Source organism: Macadamia integrifolia, chromosome 2 (assembly GCF_013358625.1).
Source record: "Macadamia integrifolia cultivar HAES 741 chromosome 2, SCU_Mint_v3, whole genome shotgun sequence".
Classification (NCBI taxonomy): Eukaryota; Viridiplantae; Streptophyta; class Magnoliopsida; order Proteales; family Proteaceae; genus Macadamia; species Macadamia integrifolia.
In genome coordinates this window covers 7,556,575-7,575,025 of record NC_056558.1, presented here as the reverse complement: position 1 = coordinate 7,575,025, position 18,451 = coordinate 7,556,575, and positions in this window count along the sequence as shown.

Here is an 18,451-nt window from a genome sequence, read left to right as displayed (position 1 = left end):
CATCAGCCATGAAGGGTATCCATTTTCAAATACAGTCTCGGGGTACACGATACCAGCAAGACCTTGGACATAAGGTATAATCCACGACTACAACTAACTCTAATGCACATAATCAATGCATGAATGCAACATACACACGACAATCATGGCACCGGTATCAGCTCGGCCATACTAGATTTTGTCTCACACACATAACCAAACACACGACGATCATGGTACCGGTACCACCTCTGCCACACCAGATCCCGTCATACATATAAATGAACGATTCATATGAAATCCATTAGAATGTAATATATGATAATCACCATTATCATGTAGGCAATATACTTAAGCATATTAAATCTACGCATGTGAACAATTCTATAATAATTAAACAATCCAAAATAAAACAACCATCCCTCACCTTGTTGATCTCTGCTTATGTTAGGGTTTAGATAAGGCCACCGATCAATCCACTCAATTTTGATCTTGTTGCTCGTGTGTATCACTATCCTAGACTAAGGATAGTCGTACATCAGTACATGTCAGAAATAATCAGAGGGACCCACATGGATCACCCCCAAAGGTATAGACAAAATCCATCAATGATAGTAACGTCACCAGAAACACCCACCGGAAACAAGGATTTTCCACCTGAAATATCTGTCCTATTTCTGGTGGAGCTGACAGAGAACTCCTAAGGCTCATTGGTCCACTGGAAATATGCCACCGAAACTAGACCCAGTGGATTCGATGGGCTGTTTCTGGTAGTGGTTCAGGACAGTCCACCCATTTTGGGGCTTTTCGGCTCGGGCCCAATCGCTTGGATTTGTTCTATGGAGTTTATAGGGGATGCCCCCAGCATCATTCTAAACCAATAAAATCTCGATTCCACCTAGCCGTTTAGGAGATACGTCAATCGAACGATTAAAACCCTAGTTGGCCTTTTGGAAATATATATGGTCGGAGCTCACCGGGCTCAATTCGAGCTCGACAATAACACCGGGAGGGTAGAACACACATTCTACTACCTTAACATGGTTTGTACACTAAGATTCCATCCATACCTAGCTTTGTCTAGGTTGAAATGAAGAGAGAGAGTGGTGAAAGTGAGTGTACTTACCTCTAAAGTGATTCTGGCAATTTGGCGGCAACCGGCACCAAGGTAAGCCTTCTCCTTCTTCCCTTCTTCCTTCTTATCCTTTTTCTCTCCTTTTGTACATTGGATACAATTGAAATTCGGAAATGAATTCCTTATTTCTAACTTATAAGTTAAAATGGACGTTAAGGTCTGTTTTGTTGGACGTTATTCAGACCAATTGGGTTATTATGACTTTTGGAGCTCGAGAACTCATCCACTTGGGTTCAAAATGTGTTCACATCATAAGCAAAGTGTGGGGGATGATTTGGGATCATCCGAGATTGTAAGCGATGCGAGTGGTAGGACCCATGGGAATTAACACCATGAGAGCAGCCTATTATGTTCATCAGAAACATCCCACCAAATTCAGGCCCAGTGGATTCGATGGCATATTTTCGGTGGTCAAGACAGCTTGCTGTCCTATGGCTAGTCTTGCACAGGTGGTTGCCCTCGGCCATGCTCAAGGCCTTTCGACAACTTCGATAAGTGCCTAGACTTATGTGTGAGGAGTTGGGTCACTTATCGTTTGGGATTGGAAGGTACAAATCCCGTCCAATTAGACTGGCATGCGATGCACAAACACTTTGGGTCATCTCTCCACCTTTGGCAATGGGTGGTCACGAGCTAAAACTCGGTCATGCTTTCGATCTTTGGTCTGAGACCTATCACAACAGTTCAAATCAGACCAAGTCAGGGTATGGGTGTAACATTCCCCCACCTTACAAGAATTTTGTCCTCAAAATTGAACATACCAGGCAAATCAAACAATCTAGGATACTGCTTCAATATATCATCTTCCCACTCTAAGGATGCTTCCTATCCGGGGTGGTTCGTCAATTTCACCTTGACAAAGGGAATGGTGCAATTGTGGAGAACATGCTCTTTCTGGTCAATAATCTTCTCCGAAAACTCCACGTAGGCAAAATCCTTGTCCAATTCACGAGGTATGTAAGTCAAGACGGGAGTGGGTTCGGGAATATAATTCCTTAATATAGAAACATGGAAGACATCATGTGTACCTTCCAACTCTGGTAGTAAAGCTATCCTGTAAGCTACTAGTCCGATCCTCTCCAGTACATCATACGGTCCCATAAACCTTGGACTAAGCTTTCCCTTCTTATCAAACCGCATCACCCCTTTCACTGAGGAGATCCGCAAGAACACCTTATCTCCAACACCAAACTCTAGATATTTTCTCCTAACATTCATGTAGCTTTTCTGCCTAGACTGAGCTACCTTGATCCTTTCTCTGATCACATTCACCTTCTCACTAGTGGCCTGTATCAAATCTGGAATATGCGCTCACCAACCTCATCCCAATAGAGTGGAGTTCAGCACATCCTTCCATATTGTGCCTCAAATGGGGACATTCTGATGGTGGCTTGATAACTGTTGTTGTAGAAGAACTCAATAAGGAAAATGTGTTCATCCCAACTATAACTCATATCCAAGGCACTTGGTCGGAGTAGGTCCTCCAATGTCTAAATAGTCTTTTCCAACTGATCATCGATTGGAGGGTGATAGGCAATGCTGAAATCCAACTGTGTACCCATAGCCTTTTGTACACATGTCCAAAACTTGGAAGTGAACCTGGGATCTCGATCAGAGATGATACTAACTAGTATACCATCCAATCTGATGATGTTATCGACATACAACTTAGCTAACTTGTCCATAGAAAATGTGATCATGATTGGGATAAAGTAAGCTATCTTGGTCAAGCGGTCCACAACTACCCAAATGGCATCCATACCCTTCTGTGTATGGGGTAGGCCTATGACGAAGTGTATGGTAATATTCTCCCATTTTCACTCCGGAATAGGTAGGGACTGTAACAACCCATACGGCCTCTATCTCTTAGCCTTGACTTGCTAGTATATGAGGCATCTAGACACATGCATGGTCACATCATTCTTCATTCCTTTCCACTAGTAGGAGCCTTTGAGGTCCTTGTACATTTTAGTGCTGCTGGGCTGAATGGAGTACGGAGAGTTATGTGCCTCTCTCAAAACTATGTCTCACAAATCACCATCACTGGGTAACACAACCTCCCTTTGAACTTGAGAATTTTGCTTTTAGTTATAGAGAAATCCGGGTCCTTTTGGTTTCCTTCCTGGTATTTCGCTATCAGCTTCTGTAACTCTGTATTAGTAACCTGAGCTGCAGTGATTCTATCCATCAGACTAGGTTGTATCACCAATTTCGATAGTGATAAAGTGACATTCTACAAATTATTCCAAGTCTAGTTTCCTGTCCTCCTTTAGGAGACACTCATTGGTGGTTAGTGATGTAAGATTCAGTGACTGGGATTTTTGACTAAGTGCATCAACTACCACATTGGCCTTTTCTGGGTGATAGTGGATAGTACAATCATAATCCTTCATTAGCTTTAACCAATGCCTCTGTCTCATGTTGAGGCCTTTTTGGGTGAAGAAGTATTTGAAGCTCTTATGGTCACTGAAGATCTCACTCTTCTCACCATACAAGTAGTATCTCAAGATTTTCAGTGCAAAAATCACAACTGCCAACTCCAAATCATGGGTGGGGTAGTTCTTCTCATAATCCTTCAACTGATGGGATGCATAAGCAATGACTTTCTCATGATGCATCAATACAAAACCCAATCCTAGCTTAGAGGCATCATTATACACAATCATACCACCTGTACCTTTTGGAATAGTCAAAACTGGGGCTAATACCAACCTTTGCCTTAGCTCCTCGAAGCTCTTCTCACAAGCATCAGGCCACTCAAATTTTATATCCTTTCGTGTGAGTTAGGTCATCGGAGTAGCAATGCGAGAGAAGTTCTCGATAAACCTCCTGTAGTATCCAACCAATCCCAAAAAACTACGTATGTCTGCTACACTCTTGGGAGTCTCCCATTCTAGAATTGCCTTCACCTTTCCTGGTTTGACCTCTATACCCTTGTCTGAAACAATATGGCCTAGGAATGCCACCTGTGACAGCCAAAATTCGCACTTGCTGAATTTGGCATAGAGTTGCTTCTCCCTCAGCCGTTACAGTACTAACATTAGGTGAACAACATATTCCTCTGCACTCTTGGAGTAGACCAAAATGTCATCAATGAATACTATCACAAACTTATTTAGGACATCCTATAATACCTGATTCATCAAGTCCATAAATGTAGTCGATGCATTGGTCAAACCAAATGATATTACCAAGAATTTATAATGTCCATACCTTGATCTGAAGGTTGTCTTACTGACATCACTATCCTTGATCCTAAGCTGGTGGTAGCCTGATCTAAGGTTGATCTTGGAGAATACCTTGGCATCCTGTAACTGATCAAATAAATCATCTATCCTTGGCAAAGGATACTGGTTCTTGATGGTTATCTTATTAAGCTCCTGGTAATCAATGCACAATCTCATACTTCTGTCTTTCTTCTTGACGAACAACATTAGTGCTCCCCTTGGAGACACACTAGGTCTAATGAATCCCTTCTTTTGAAGGTCTTGAAGTTGCATCTATAATTCCTTCAACTCTGTGGGGGCCATACGGTACGGGGCCTTTGACACTAGTACCGAGTTGGGGAGTAGGTCTATAGCAAACTCTGTCTCTCGGTCCAGGGGAAAACCTATCAAGTCATCCAGGAATACATCCAAAAATTCCCTCACCACATCTAGGTCGGCCAATGACTTAATCTCTATTTCAATATCCATCACAGTTGCTAAGTAGCTTTGACATCCCTTGAGTAGCTTCTTCATATGGAGTGCAGATAAAACAACCTTTTTGGGTTTCTTGAGCTTACCCCCTTGGAACACAAACTCATCATCATCACAAGGTCTGAAAATGATAGTCTTCTCTACACATAGCACACTGGCTGTGTATACAGACAACCAATCCATTCCTAAAATCATAATAAAGTGGGTCATATCCAGCTCGATCGAGTGAGCATTCAACTCATGATCACCTATGGTCATTGGACAAGGCTCATAAACATAGCTTAAACCCACTACACTTCCTGTAGGGGTGCTCATAGCCAAACATTGAGTCAGTCCCTTGTGTAGAATTCTTATATTCTTCGTAAATGCTAGTGACGCGAACGAATGCGAGGCTCCTGAGTCAAATAACACATATGCAAGAAATAATAATATCAATAATGTACCTATCACTACACCGGGTGTAGCCTCAGCATCTTTTGTAGTCATAGCAACACTCTACCCTATGGTCTCTAGCCCTATAAGGGCTGCACTGGTCTAGGGGCTGAATATGTCTGTTGGGGCCTAGGTGGAATAGTGTATGGTGCATCACCTGACCTTCGATGGGGACATGTCCTTGCCATATGGCTCGGCTGATCACAATGAAAGCACCTCGGGCTCGATCCCAAAGACTAAGATACAACACTAGATCGGGAGGACTGGGAAGTTTGACTAGCATTAGGCTTCCTAAAATGCACTGAAGTTGGGTTGACATAGGCCACTTGAAAATTTTTGCTGCCCCTCGAGAAGTTATCTCTATACCGATCTTCAATAGATTTGGACACTTGGACCACCTCAGTATAGGTCTGTAATTTCAACCCCACAATGGTTGACCCAATACTTGGCCTCAACCCTTTCTCAAACTTCTTCACTTTAGCTCTATCACCTCTGAGATGTTCATAAGCAAAATGGAATAGCTCCTCGAAGTGTTGCTGATACTCGAGCACAAACCGGGAACCTTGAAGCAATTGAGAGAATTCTCTCTCTCTCCTATCCTTGAAGCTTTTCAAAAAATAGTTCTCAAAGAAGGCCCCTTTGAAGTCTACCCAAGTGGGGTTAGCCCTCAGAATAGGCTAGGAGGCACTCCACCAATCATCCACTTCATTCTGTAACTGATAGCCGACAAATAAAATCTTTTGCTCATCAGTGTAGCCCATCAATCTAAAAACCTTCTCCATTCCACAATCCATCTTGATAGATACAACGCGTCTTGGCCCACTTTTGAGAAGCATTGGGACCTAAGCCGTTGAAACTTCTCCATCATTTTTGTCAAGTCTATCAAACCCCCTACATGGGCCTGGGCTTGATCCAACATCGGGTCTTGCACCTGCCCATGCACATTTGGATGCCCTTGCCCATGCACTTGTGCCCCACCAGACGTTTGAAGAGTAGCCAATCCAGTGGGTATTGGAATAGGTGCCGGTGAAGTACGAGGTGCGGACAGTGCATTACGGGTTTCCATTGCCACCTAAATCCTATCATCGATCTCAGCCATAAACTTGTTTTGCCTTTCTTCAACTCCCCGCATCATATTATCCATGATGGATGCCACATCCTAGGCTGTAAGTACCGGTGGAGCTGGAGGTGCATTACAGGGTCTACCTCGATTCCGTGCAGAGGAAGCGGGAGGTGATAGGTGTGATCGGGATCAAGATCGAGTGTTCCTGTGTGACATGACTCCTATGGAGGAATCTGATTAGTGCACATACAAATACAAGGTTGCATGTAATTGGAACACATGCATGCATAGTGGGTCCCACACATATACAATAGGCAAAATTAGGGTTAGGGTATGTGTATAGTTGGGGTCCGCACATATTTGGATTTGATAGCCTATATATTAAGAAGGGGGCACACAATTAGGGCAACAAAATAATAATTTAGATTTAAAAAATAAAATAAATTTATTTTCCAATTTAGTCCATTGGAAACAGGGAGACTTCTCACTGGAAATATGGCTTAATCCACTAGAAATATCAGTGTTATTTTCGATGGGCAAAATAGAGAGCAATTTGGGATTTTTCACTTCGACAGAAACAGGCACTGGAAGCATGCCCAGTGTTTCCAGTGGGATGTTTCCAGTGACTCCAAAAAGGCTATAAATAGGCTCGAGTTTGGGTTTCATTGTACAAAACCCTATTCTAACTTGTGGAAATGGTGTGGAAACGGTCAAGGAGGACTTTTCAATCCATTAGACTGGCACGCAATGCATGAACACTTGGGTTCATCTGTCCCCCTTTGGCAATGGGCTGTCGTGAGCCAAAACTTGGCCATGCTTCCGATCTCTGATCTGAGACCTATCACAACATATCAGATTAGATTGAGTCAGGGCATGGGTGTAACATTACTGACCACCCTTGGAGCTACTGTTCCTAGCAGTCCTTGCTTCTTCAACTTTTATGTGCTGCCGCCAAAGGCATTCCCAGTTCTGTAAACTGTCTTCCTGGGTAAGGAGCCCTCTAAGTGGGAGCATCTGACTCTATCACAAATGGTTGTGATTGTTAGGTGTTCACCACGATGATTATTGGACCATATATACCACATTGGTCTCAAGGCCCTTACCTCACCCACTCTTGGCACCTTTTCCCAAATCTTGGGATACTCCCTAATACTGTGCATCTCTTAGGATTTTGTTCTCAACACGTGTTCCTGTGGCAATCAGCGCCTCAAAGGTTTATAGGTGCTATAGTAGACAACATCATAGTGAGGTTAGGAAAGTGGTGATCTACCATCTTGGCAGCCTTGTCCCTGAACCTCATCAAAAAAGTGGTGAACCCTTCCCAAGGCTGCTGTCTCAGGTTTTAAGCTCTCGACGCTTCTCTATCTCAATGTTGTAGGAGTATTGCTTGGTGAAGGCTTTCACAACTGCTGTCTAATTTTGAGTCTGTGTGGATTCTAATTGCATGAGCCATCTTAGTGTTGGCCCTGATAGTGTTAACATGAATGCTTGGCCCATCTAATTATCAGCAAGCTACCGTAATTTCACGATGCTGACGAAGACCTTTATATGAGCCTTAGGGTCACCTGAACTGTCGAACCTATCTATTTACCATTTGGACTTTTCAGGGATCCTTGCCCCAGAAAAGAAGCTCATCTCATCAAAATCTACTATTTGATTCTCTTGGCCTTTCCCTGCTCGGATTAAAGTCTTGAGCCTCTCTAATTGGTCTCGAGTTCTTCTTTCCCTCTCTGTCTCTGGAGGTTCCATCTAGACATGTGTTGCAAATTCTTCCTCATCCTCAATCACAACCTTTGGTGGGGGAACTCGAGAATAAGCTCCTCTTTGACCATTTAGATGGGTTGGTTCCGTTCTTCTGAGTCAACTCTAAAGAAAGTTTCACGGTGACCCATGGGCCTGTCCTGTTCCTGCTCTCCTCTGATCGAAGTCGGGTTAGCCCTAGGATCAGTCCTAGGAGGGTTACGTAACAGGTGCAATACTTGAGCTAAACCATTCTTTTTTACTTCAGCCATTTCTACCTGCAATGTCTCTATAAGGTGGACCCATACTTGCTCAGGTGCTTCAGCGTTGGGTGGATCCATGTGGACTGGACTGTGATCACTTGGAGAAAGATAATCCCGAAGAGATGATGGAGGTGACACTGGACTTAAGCGAGTCAACCGATTATCCTGACGCATCCAAATGGACCACGGATATTCCTTGAGGCGTGGAATTGTGCCTGAACCTTAAGTGATTCGCTTTAGGATTCTTGTATTCCCACCCCTTTTATGCATTTGTTCACTGATTTCTCAAATAATGATTCATCCAAAGTTAGTCCACCTAATGATAGGGGGTGGATTGAGGTCGATACCCCTGGTCCACTCAATGTCATGAGTGGGGAAACACATAAACGTGTATAGAATATTCTTGCAAGACATTCCATGTCGATAAATTCATGCTTTCCTTAATCTTGCCCCACTAGGTGACCTTCCTCCTAGTTTTCTTGAGTCTTTGGACAATCTACCATTTTGCGTGACTTTTAATGTGAATCACCCCTGAGTCATACATACCAAATTGCATGCAATATTGTTCTTAAGGAGGAAGGACACCCTTTTATCCGAAACCCACTTAGGACAGCATTTCCTTATGACTAGAATGCGTTGTAGGAAGATTGCTTCCCAAGACCTCAAACAAGTTCTACAGGTTAGCTTGTGATGTTCCTAGCATTCTCCATCTATTTCCTACATGATGCGAGTATGCAGTGGATGCAATAGGACAGAATAGGTATCCTTGACAGGATCTATGTACTCAAGGTAAGTGATCCATTTGTTATACCCATAGGTACGAGATCAAGGGGGTAGCGTCCTTACTCATTACTCGTGACTACACACGAGGTTAAGCAACTACCTACAAGGGTGGTGGAACCCATGAGAGAGCATGTGGATAAGTATAATGTGAGGTTACCATCGTTCGATCTCAGAATGTCATAAGGTGCACGGACCTCCCCGAGGGTGCTGGCATTATGAACATCCTTACGGTTTGATAATACCCCACACTCTTATACAGGAAGCGGCTATCATTTACTCTTAAAGTACTCTCTATGACATGCACTAACCTCCCCGAGGGTGCAGGTATGACAGAAAGTCTCTCGCCAAATGATTTCACTTCGAGCACAATGCATGATGTGGTTAGCGAATACATTTACAAATATGGGGTTAGCCAAACATGCTTTTGAACAGATGTGGTGGAAAATGTTCTTGCATTTAAATGTAGCATCTAGTTTTGGAAGCTTGACAAGTCCCCAATGGAGTCGCCACTGTGAGGGTAGCGGCCAGAAAGTATCTCTCCTTTTTTTGGCCCTCTCTCCTATTTGTGCCTCTGCGGTACCACCATATCACTGCTCAGTGATATGTGGGGGCCTATTTCGTAGAGCTCTGCTCTCTCTCTCTCTCTCGAGGAGGAGGAGGAGGAGTGCGGTTTGAAGGTACATTGTCCTTAGGCTGATGATGGTCCAATAGGGGATTGGGATCATGCAAAAGGGGTTTGGAGTCACCACCTAGGGTTATGGGCCTAGGACCCAGGGGTGGGTCTGATTCCTAAGGAAAAGGCCTAGAAGTTGGTCTAGTTCAAAGAATAGGGTATGTGTCAGATTGTAGAAGTGGGAAGGTGTTAGGCACCTAATATACCTGGTTCAACCGGTCTTCCTACTAGATGCTTAGGAATGAACATTTTCCACAATTATTTCTATACCACTTGTATGGCTAAATAATGACATATATATACATAACAAAAGGGTAATTACATATGTACACTAAAACAAGGTAAATAAAGAATCTACATTGTGCTAATTTGGGTGAGTGATTATACCTAAGCTTAAGCCCTATTTCGGGTTAAGAGGGGTCCAATCCCTGAATTGGACCATCATCAAAACCCACCCCCGTCTCAAATGATGAGTTTTTCACTCTCACAAAATAGGCCCCCACGTATCTCAAAGCGGCGATACAATGGTGTGGGGCCCGTAAGCAAAGCACACAAGACACGAACCCCTCCCCTAGCATGAAAGAGAAGGAGAGAGGAGAGAGGATGGGGAGGCATAGCCCATTTCTGTAGCCACTACCCTCATAGTCATTTCTTAGCTGGGTTGGATGTGTGAAGATACATCACCAATTACTTCAACAGGTGCCTTAACACTAGGATGCCAACTTGCATATATTTCAGTTTGGATTAGTGGAGATTTGCCCAACTCTTGAAGAATTTCAGGTTTGTATGCTATCTCCACCTAAAGGCAGTTTTTTCCAACCCTCTTTGAAGGAAGACTGCTCAGAAGAAATTCAGGATTTCTTTGGATGGAAAGAAGAAGTAAAATAGTTTGTCATGTATGGGAAGATCGACGTTCTGAAGGTGGCTCAGATCTTCATCCAATATCTACTAATGGGAGGAATACATTAGTAGGGATCCCTGGATGCTTATTTACTTTGTATGATAGCTCGTTATGTTCTCCACACTCCTGGGCATGGTGCATCATCTGTCTTGATTGAGGCAGTAAAACAGTTGAAGAAGGGAGGTGACATCGTCCCTACGGTTCTTGCAGAAACTTTCAAGCGATTTGATGACATGAGCTATGGCCATAGATTCGGATTAGATCATTATCGGGGGAGTGCTACTATTTTTCAGATTTGGATCCTCAAGAAACTAAAGCTCACCACACCACTAAGGGGAAGCTCACTTGGAGTTTTTTGTTACCGGGATTAGAGAGAAGTTCTAGATTCAACCTTATCACCGATTGGGAAAAGTACCCGCGGGAAAGGACTATGCAGGATATCGCATGTTGGTGTCCAGGGAAGCTACAAGAAGATTTTTTGATGAATACCCTTGGCCAAAACTATGTCAGATGGATGGGATTGACTCACACGTCCTTTTATTTGCCTATGTACATTAGCCGACAATACGGGCTCGAGGAGATAGACCCAGAAGAGTTAGTGAACTTTCATCCACCTCAAGAATTGTCTCCCCACCATGTTATTAACCTATCTTGTCTATGGTAGGAAAGTTGTCCCCCTTTTCATGTAATTCACTTGGTAATGGAATGAGGAAGTATTTGGATTTTCGTGTTATCCCGATTATTCTAATTATGACTTGAGTTATGGAACTGATTGTGCCTAAGCATTGCAAGCAAACAAAAAACCAAAAAAAAAAAAAACAGAAGAGAGAGATTTTCTTTGCTCCAAAAGTAAGTTTTCATAAGATGCTGAAATAAAATAATAAACAAACAAGGAGAGCGAAAAAGAAAGATCCATATGTTTGTGTTTGCAGGAAATATAGGAACAAATCCCTATGGGTCAGAAGCCATCATCTGAATCGTACTCTGAACCATCCTCATGAAGCACCAAGGAATCCACAAATGCTAGTCCAACCTGCTCCAGCCTCTGGGTCAGGTCCTGAATCAGTGCATCCTGCTGTGCAATTTCTTGCTCGTAAGAACTGACTTGGCTCTCCAAGGCAGAAATCCTCCCATCCTAAGGAATATAGGAAAGGATCAAGAAGAAGAAGAATAATGAAAGGAGAATGGCAAAAAGAAAAAAGGGGAAGGTATGAAATATCTTGGCAACTATCACCTTGCATAGGCCATAGAGCATCCTCCTAATCTCAGTATAGACCTCCAGGGACACCTGAGAAAGAGCATATCAGCTAAAGGAAGTCAAGAGTTAATTGGAAAATGATCAGATACTCACATAATCATAAGGAATAGGCAGCCCAAGGGAAGCATCTACATCTATGTTCAGCTCCAGAAGATGAGGGAGACTGGGTTGGCTGCATTGGGATAGGTCCAGGAAGGGAAGCCACGAAAAGGGACATTAACAACTCTGAGAGACTAGCCGGCACTGGTAGAGGGTCCTGCTTGTGAAGGATTGGTAGCACTAGCATGTGACCAAACAACAAAAGGATCTACACGTCTCACTTTCCCCTGAAAGAACATTAGTCAAGACCAAAACAAGGAAGAATCTGTAAGAATTACTCAAGAAAGGGCAACATACCATTGAACCATCAGGACCAAGAGGGGTACACACTGTCTCCTCCTCTAGGAAGCTCTATAGTCCCTATCCAGATCAAGAAAGGAGACCCTCCCATACTCGGTTAGCCAAGTGCTTCACTTCATCTACAGGGACAATCTTTGGATAACGCATAGTGGGTGGAGGAAGACCGGGAGAAGGGCGTGGATCAATATCTGACCACTGGGGTACTACTCTCTCTCCTAAGTACCAGGCGTGGCCCAACATGCCCTGAAAAAGGACTCAGTTCTCGGACAATTGATGAACTAAGGCGACTCTCTCGGAATCCGAAAGTATGAGGTCATGGAATGGTCTCCAAGTAATCTGCAAAACCAAGGAAGGGTAAGTACAACATCAGGAAAATAGAATTTCAATGTCAGACATGGTATACCTCAGTAAGATCATTCAAAAGAGAACCAACAGTGGTCCCTGGAGGATAGCATCGAGCCCGAACCACCTAGTTATCTCCCCACTTTGTGGCTAGGGGGAAGAAGAATGTCTTAGGATCCCTCAGTTTAGGGGCCATGGTCCCCAGGTGCACAAAACACCAGGGCTGCTTCAAGAAATCAAAGTAAGAAAGTGCATACCAAATGACTGAAAGGAAATAGATATGAGAAGGAAAGTTACCTGGATAATGTAGCTTGCCCCCTTGAGGCCCCTATCTCGATAGGACAATAGGTTTAGATATGCATAGGCAGCCCTGCCCTAGTCCCAAGAGTCTACTGTGCGAAGATCTCTGAGGAAGTACATCAGGCGGATATCTACTCCCCCTCAGAGGTCACTGAAGAGGCACTGACCTATGACAAATAGTAAGAAGGATGCACTATCGAGCACTAATCTCCCCTAGGTGGATGCATGTTGATCTTTTAACATAGCCTTGGTGCTTTGAGTATCTGGAGATCATAGCTCCCAGACTAAGGGATCCTTAGGCATTTTCCTTCCCCATAGCTACAAGGTGGGGAGACAATTATGTGCTCAGGGGTCGGCACCATCCTTCGGGGACTACAACTCGTTCTCTTCTAAACGGTCTTACTGAGGTATGCCACATTTGACACTAAAATTCTTTTTGTCCTGTGCTGTACTTACTTTTCCATGGATTTGTAGGTCACTTGGAGGCCGTTCTAGTCTCTCATATTTCCAGACTCTGACGAAGTTGTCTTGGCTAGATACTTATCTGAACCGAGTCCTATTCCGAGGCATATGGGGTCATGTCTAGTACCTGGGTGGGAGAGTCATACCCTAGTGGTCTGATATCGAGTCATGTCTCTCTTTCTGTCTTTCGCAACCTAACATGCATTGCCTAGAGATCATCCCTGCGGACGAGATTGAGAGTTTGGTGGATGGAGTATGGGATGAATCATTTCTTGACCGGGATGAAGACTATAGAGCCTTCTTGGAGGTAGAGATAGTATGCACCCCTCTTGGTCCTGACGGTCCAGTGGTATGTTGCCCTCTCTTGGGTATTTCCTTCACGCTTCAACTTCTTTTCGTTTCGGTCTTGACTAATGTTCTTTCAAAGGAGAACACGACGCGTAGGCCCTTCTACTGTTCAGTCACACTTTAGTGTTTAATCCTTCATAAGCTGGACCCTCTAATAGTGCTAGTGGGTCTCTCAGAGTAGCCAACATCCCCTTCATGGCTTTCCTGCTTGGTGCTATCCCAACGCGGCCAACCCTAGCCTCCCTCATCTTCTGGGGCAGAGCACAGATGTAGATGCTTCCCTTGGGCTGCCCATTCCTTATGACTATGTGAGTATCTAATCATCCTTTAATTAAATTTTGACTCCCTTTGGTTGATATGCTCTTTCTCAGGTGTCTCTGGAGGTCTATTATGAGATCAGGAGGGTGCATTATGGCTTATGTAAGGTGATATTTTCTACCTTTTCTCTTTTTTTTTTTTTTTTTTTTTTTTTTTTTTTATGGTTTGCAATGTTTTAGGCATAATCAATTCCACAACTCAAGTCATAATTAGAATAATCGGGATAACACGAAAACCCAAATACTTCTTCATTCCATTATCAAGTGAATTACATGGAAAGGAGAATAATTTTCCTACCATAGATAGTATAGGTAAGTAACAAGGTGGGGAGACAACTCTTGAGGTGGGTGAAAGCTCACTAAATCTTCTGGGTCAATCACCTCGAGCCCATATTGTTGACTGATGTACGTGGGCAAATAAAAGGATGTGTGAGTCAATCCCATCAACTTGGGATAATTGTAGCCAAGAGTCTTCACTAGAAAATCTTCTTGTGGCCTCCTTGGGCATCTCCATACAGTATCTCGCACAGTCCTTTCTTGCATGTACTTCTCCCAGTCAGTGATAAGGTTGAATTCCAGAACTTTCCTCTTATCATGGTAGCAAAGGGCTCTGAGTGGGCCTCCTTTTACTGACTTGGTTAACTTCAGTTTCTTAAGGAGCCAAATCTAAAAAATAGTATGACCCCCCTAAAAATGATCTAGTCCAAATCTATGGCCATGGTTCATGTCATCGAATCCCTTGAATGTTTCTAGAAGAACCATAGGGATGATGTCACCTCTTTTCTTCAACTGTTTTACCACCTCAATTAGGACGGGCAGTGCACCATGTCTGGGAGTTTGGAGAACGTAGTGAGCTATCATGCAATGTAAATAAGCATCCTATGATCTCTGTTGATGGATTCCTCCCATTGGTAGATATTGGACAAAGATTTGGGCCACATTCAGAATGTTAATCTTCCCATACCTGACGAATTGCTTCACTTCCTCTTCTTTCCATCCGAAGAAGTCCTGAATTTCCTCTTAATAATCTTCCTTCAAAGATGGTTGGAACAACCTACCTTTGGATGGAGATAACATACAAACCCAAAATTCTTTAAGAGTTGGGAAGATTTCTACTAATCTAAACCTAAATACATACAAGTTGGCATCCCAGTGTTGGGGCACCTGCTGGAGTAATTGGTGATGTAATTTCACACACACAATCTGATCGAGAAATGACACATTCATAGATTCTAGCAACCCTGGTGCCCTCATGTTCATGTCCAAGGTCCATTTCCTCTACGTCTCATCCAATGAGCTCATGAATTTTCTTAAAACCATCACAAACAAAAGGAAATTTACTCATTAGCTAATGTCTGAAACAAGCCTTTACCTAGGGGTGTCAATCGGTTGGTTCGGCTCGGTTTTGGTCCGGGTTGAGTCAGTTTCGGTGTGGGAAAGTTGAAACCGAACCAATAAGGAAATTTTGGTTTTGGTTTGGTTTCGATTTTGGTGCGGTTTGGTTTCGATTTGTTTTCGGTTTCTTAAATCAATTTTGTAACTGGGTTGGTTTTGGTTTTGGTCTAGTTTGGATTCAACTTTCCATACAAATGTATACAAAACTATGCAAATTTTGATTTTTTTAATGAATTTTGGAGTGTTTCGGTTTCTTACCGGTTTGGTGTCGGTTTCGATTTCGATCCTGGTTTTGAGCCGATTTTGATTTGGTTTCGGGTTCATCTGATTTTCGGTGCGGTTCGATTTGGTTTTGGGGTTGCAATACTCGAAACCGAACCGAACCAATAAGGCTTCGGTTCGGTTCGATCCATGTTGTTATCGGTTCGGTCTGGTCGGTTTTACCGGTTCGGTTTAGGAATTGACACCCCTACCTTTACCACTGTTGCATCAAGCTCTTTTTTTTCAACTGATTAAGGATGGGGAATGAACTGGCCTTAATAAACTGGTGTCAGGTGATGATTTTCTTTAGGGGATGGAACTGGGATAAGGGTTTGATGGACCATAGGTGAATGACAGATACCTAATGGCCTTACATGCCAAATGGTGATTCTTGGGACATAGAATCCTGGATAAGAATTGATGGACCAATAGGGGAATAACAGATACTTAATGGCCTTATATGCCAAATGGCGATTCTAAGGGGACACAAACTATGATGATCTTTTAAGATATTTTGATTATTAATCAAGGAACCAATTTATTGCCTTTAGATGGTTGAGAATGCACTCGCACATATCAAGTTGCCTACATATCCCTCGAAAGGAATCAGGTTTGATGTAATTTTGGTTATTCACCCTTTCAAATATAATATTTCTTGAGTTGATCCATGTTGACTAGTCTGGGTATTTCTTGGTTGTTGTGGTCTACGAGTTTCATAGCTTTTCCTAGTAGAATATCCTTAATAGTGATGGACCATTCCAAATGGGCCTGAATTTCCCTCTTGGGTCATGAATTGGGGCTCTTTGTTCTCAAAGAACAAGTTCACCCACCTCTATACGGCGGGGCTTTACGTTTTTGTTGAAGGCCCTGGCCATTCTTAGTTGATTATCCATAGCTTTCATATGCCTTTCATCGAGAAAATTGAGCTCGTCATATTTGGCCTTCACCCATTCTCCTTCAAGTAGCTGACTATCAAGAAGCACCCTTAAGGATGGTACCAAGATTTCCATAGGTAGAACCGCCTCAACCTCTGTGAGGGTAGTGGCAAAAAATGGACTCATGCATCGTCGATTCCATCCTCTCTCCTCACCCTTTCATCTCTTTTATATGAGGGAGGGGGTGTGTTGTGTGTGCTTACCTTGTGGGCCTAAAGTATCATCGCTCAAAGATACGTGGGGGTCTGTTTCAAAAGAGTGTGAAATTCATCATTCGAGATGGGGGTTTGACGATGGTCTAATACGGGGATCGAGATTCTACAAATGGTAGTTTGGAGTCACCACCAAGGGTTATGGGCCTAGGGACCAATTCCTGAGAAAAGTTCCTAAAATTTGGTCTGGTCTAGAGGTTCAGGGTAAGTGTCAGGTTATAGAATTGGGAAGGTGTTAGGCACCCAATCTACCCAGTTCGACCGGTCTTCCAACTAGATGCTTAAGAATGAAAATTTTCCATAGTTATTACTATTCTAAATGCACGGCTAATATACATTGACTGAATTAACTATATACACTAAAACAAGGTCTATATAAAGTCTATATGATAAGTTGGTTGAGAAACTATACCTAAAATTAACCCCTATTTCGGATCAAGAGGGGTGGGCCCCTGATTAGCACCGACTCAGACTGTCTTTCTGATTCTCCTGGCTCAGGGGAAGATTGTCTTGACCTCCAACTTCATTTTTTGAGAGATGTTGACTGTGATGGTATGCGAACAGAGTTTCAGCTAGGAATGGTTACTTTTGGATTTGGATTCTGATAGAGCTTCGGCTAGAAAAGGCTATTTCTGGATTTGGATTATGACAGAGCTTTGGCTAGGGAAGGATATTTTTGGGCATAGGATGAGGTGGCACTCTGGAAGAGCTTCCACTAGAGATTAGCTAGGGGAGAGCTAGGATGGGGTGGCACTCCGATAGAGCTTCTGTTGGGGATAGGCTAGGGGAGGGCTAGGCTGAGGTGGCACTTTGGCAGAGCTTCCACTAGGGATGGCTATTTCTGAAAAGATTCCAGGGGCACTCGGATAGAGCTTCCGCTGGGAACTATTATTTTTGGAAAGAAATAGATTGACCTAAAATGGATTGAAGATCTCCAAAGCCCCGAAGAATACTTTGAAGATCTGAACAGAGTTCTGGATCTTAACGAAGATCTCTTCGTAGACCCGAAGAACCTCAAGGGGTGTTTCAATTTCTAGTAAAGACCAAGAACACTCAAAGGAGGGAGGGAGTTGAAGAACACACTATTTGTGGAAAAAATTGGATTGGACTAAGAACTTGGATTGAAGATCTTCAAAGTCCCGATGAACACTTCAAAGATCTGAACAAGATTTCGGATCTTAATGAAGATCGCTCTGAAGTCCCGAAGAAAATCAAGAGGGGGGAGGAGAGAGGGTAGAGCTTCACTACTATGGAGTGAGGTGGGGTTGTTCGGTGTGTGAAATCCAAAGGAGGGGAAATATTTATAGGTTTTTCCGGCCAATAGGAAAGAGGGAACATCTTTATCCAATAGAGGAAAGAGGGTTTTTGGACTAAAGTGGGTGAAGAGGGATTTTATCCAATGGAAAAAAATGGGTTTTTGGGAGAGAGAATCCTAAGCAAAAAAATGATTTTTTGGTCTTAAATGGTCAGTGGAAAACCAATCCCGACCATTGACGATGGCTCCCAAGATTGGGTTGAAGTGCATAGGGCATGGTCAGTATGGGAGGGTAGGCAA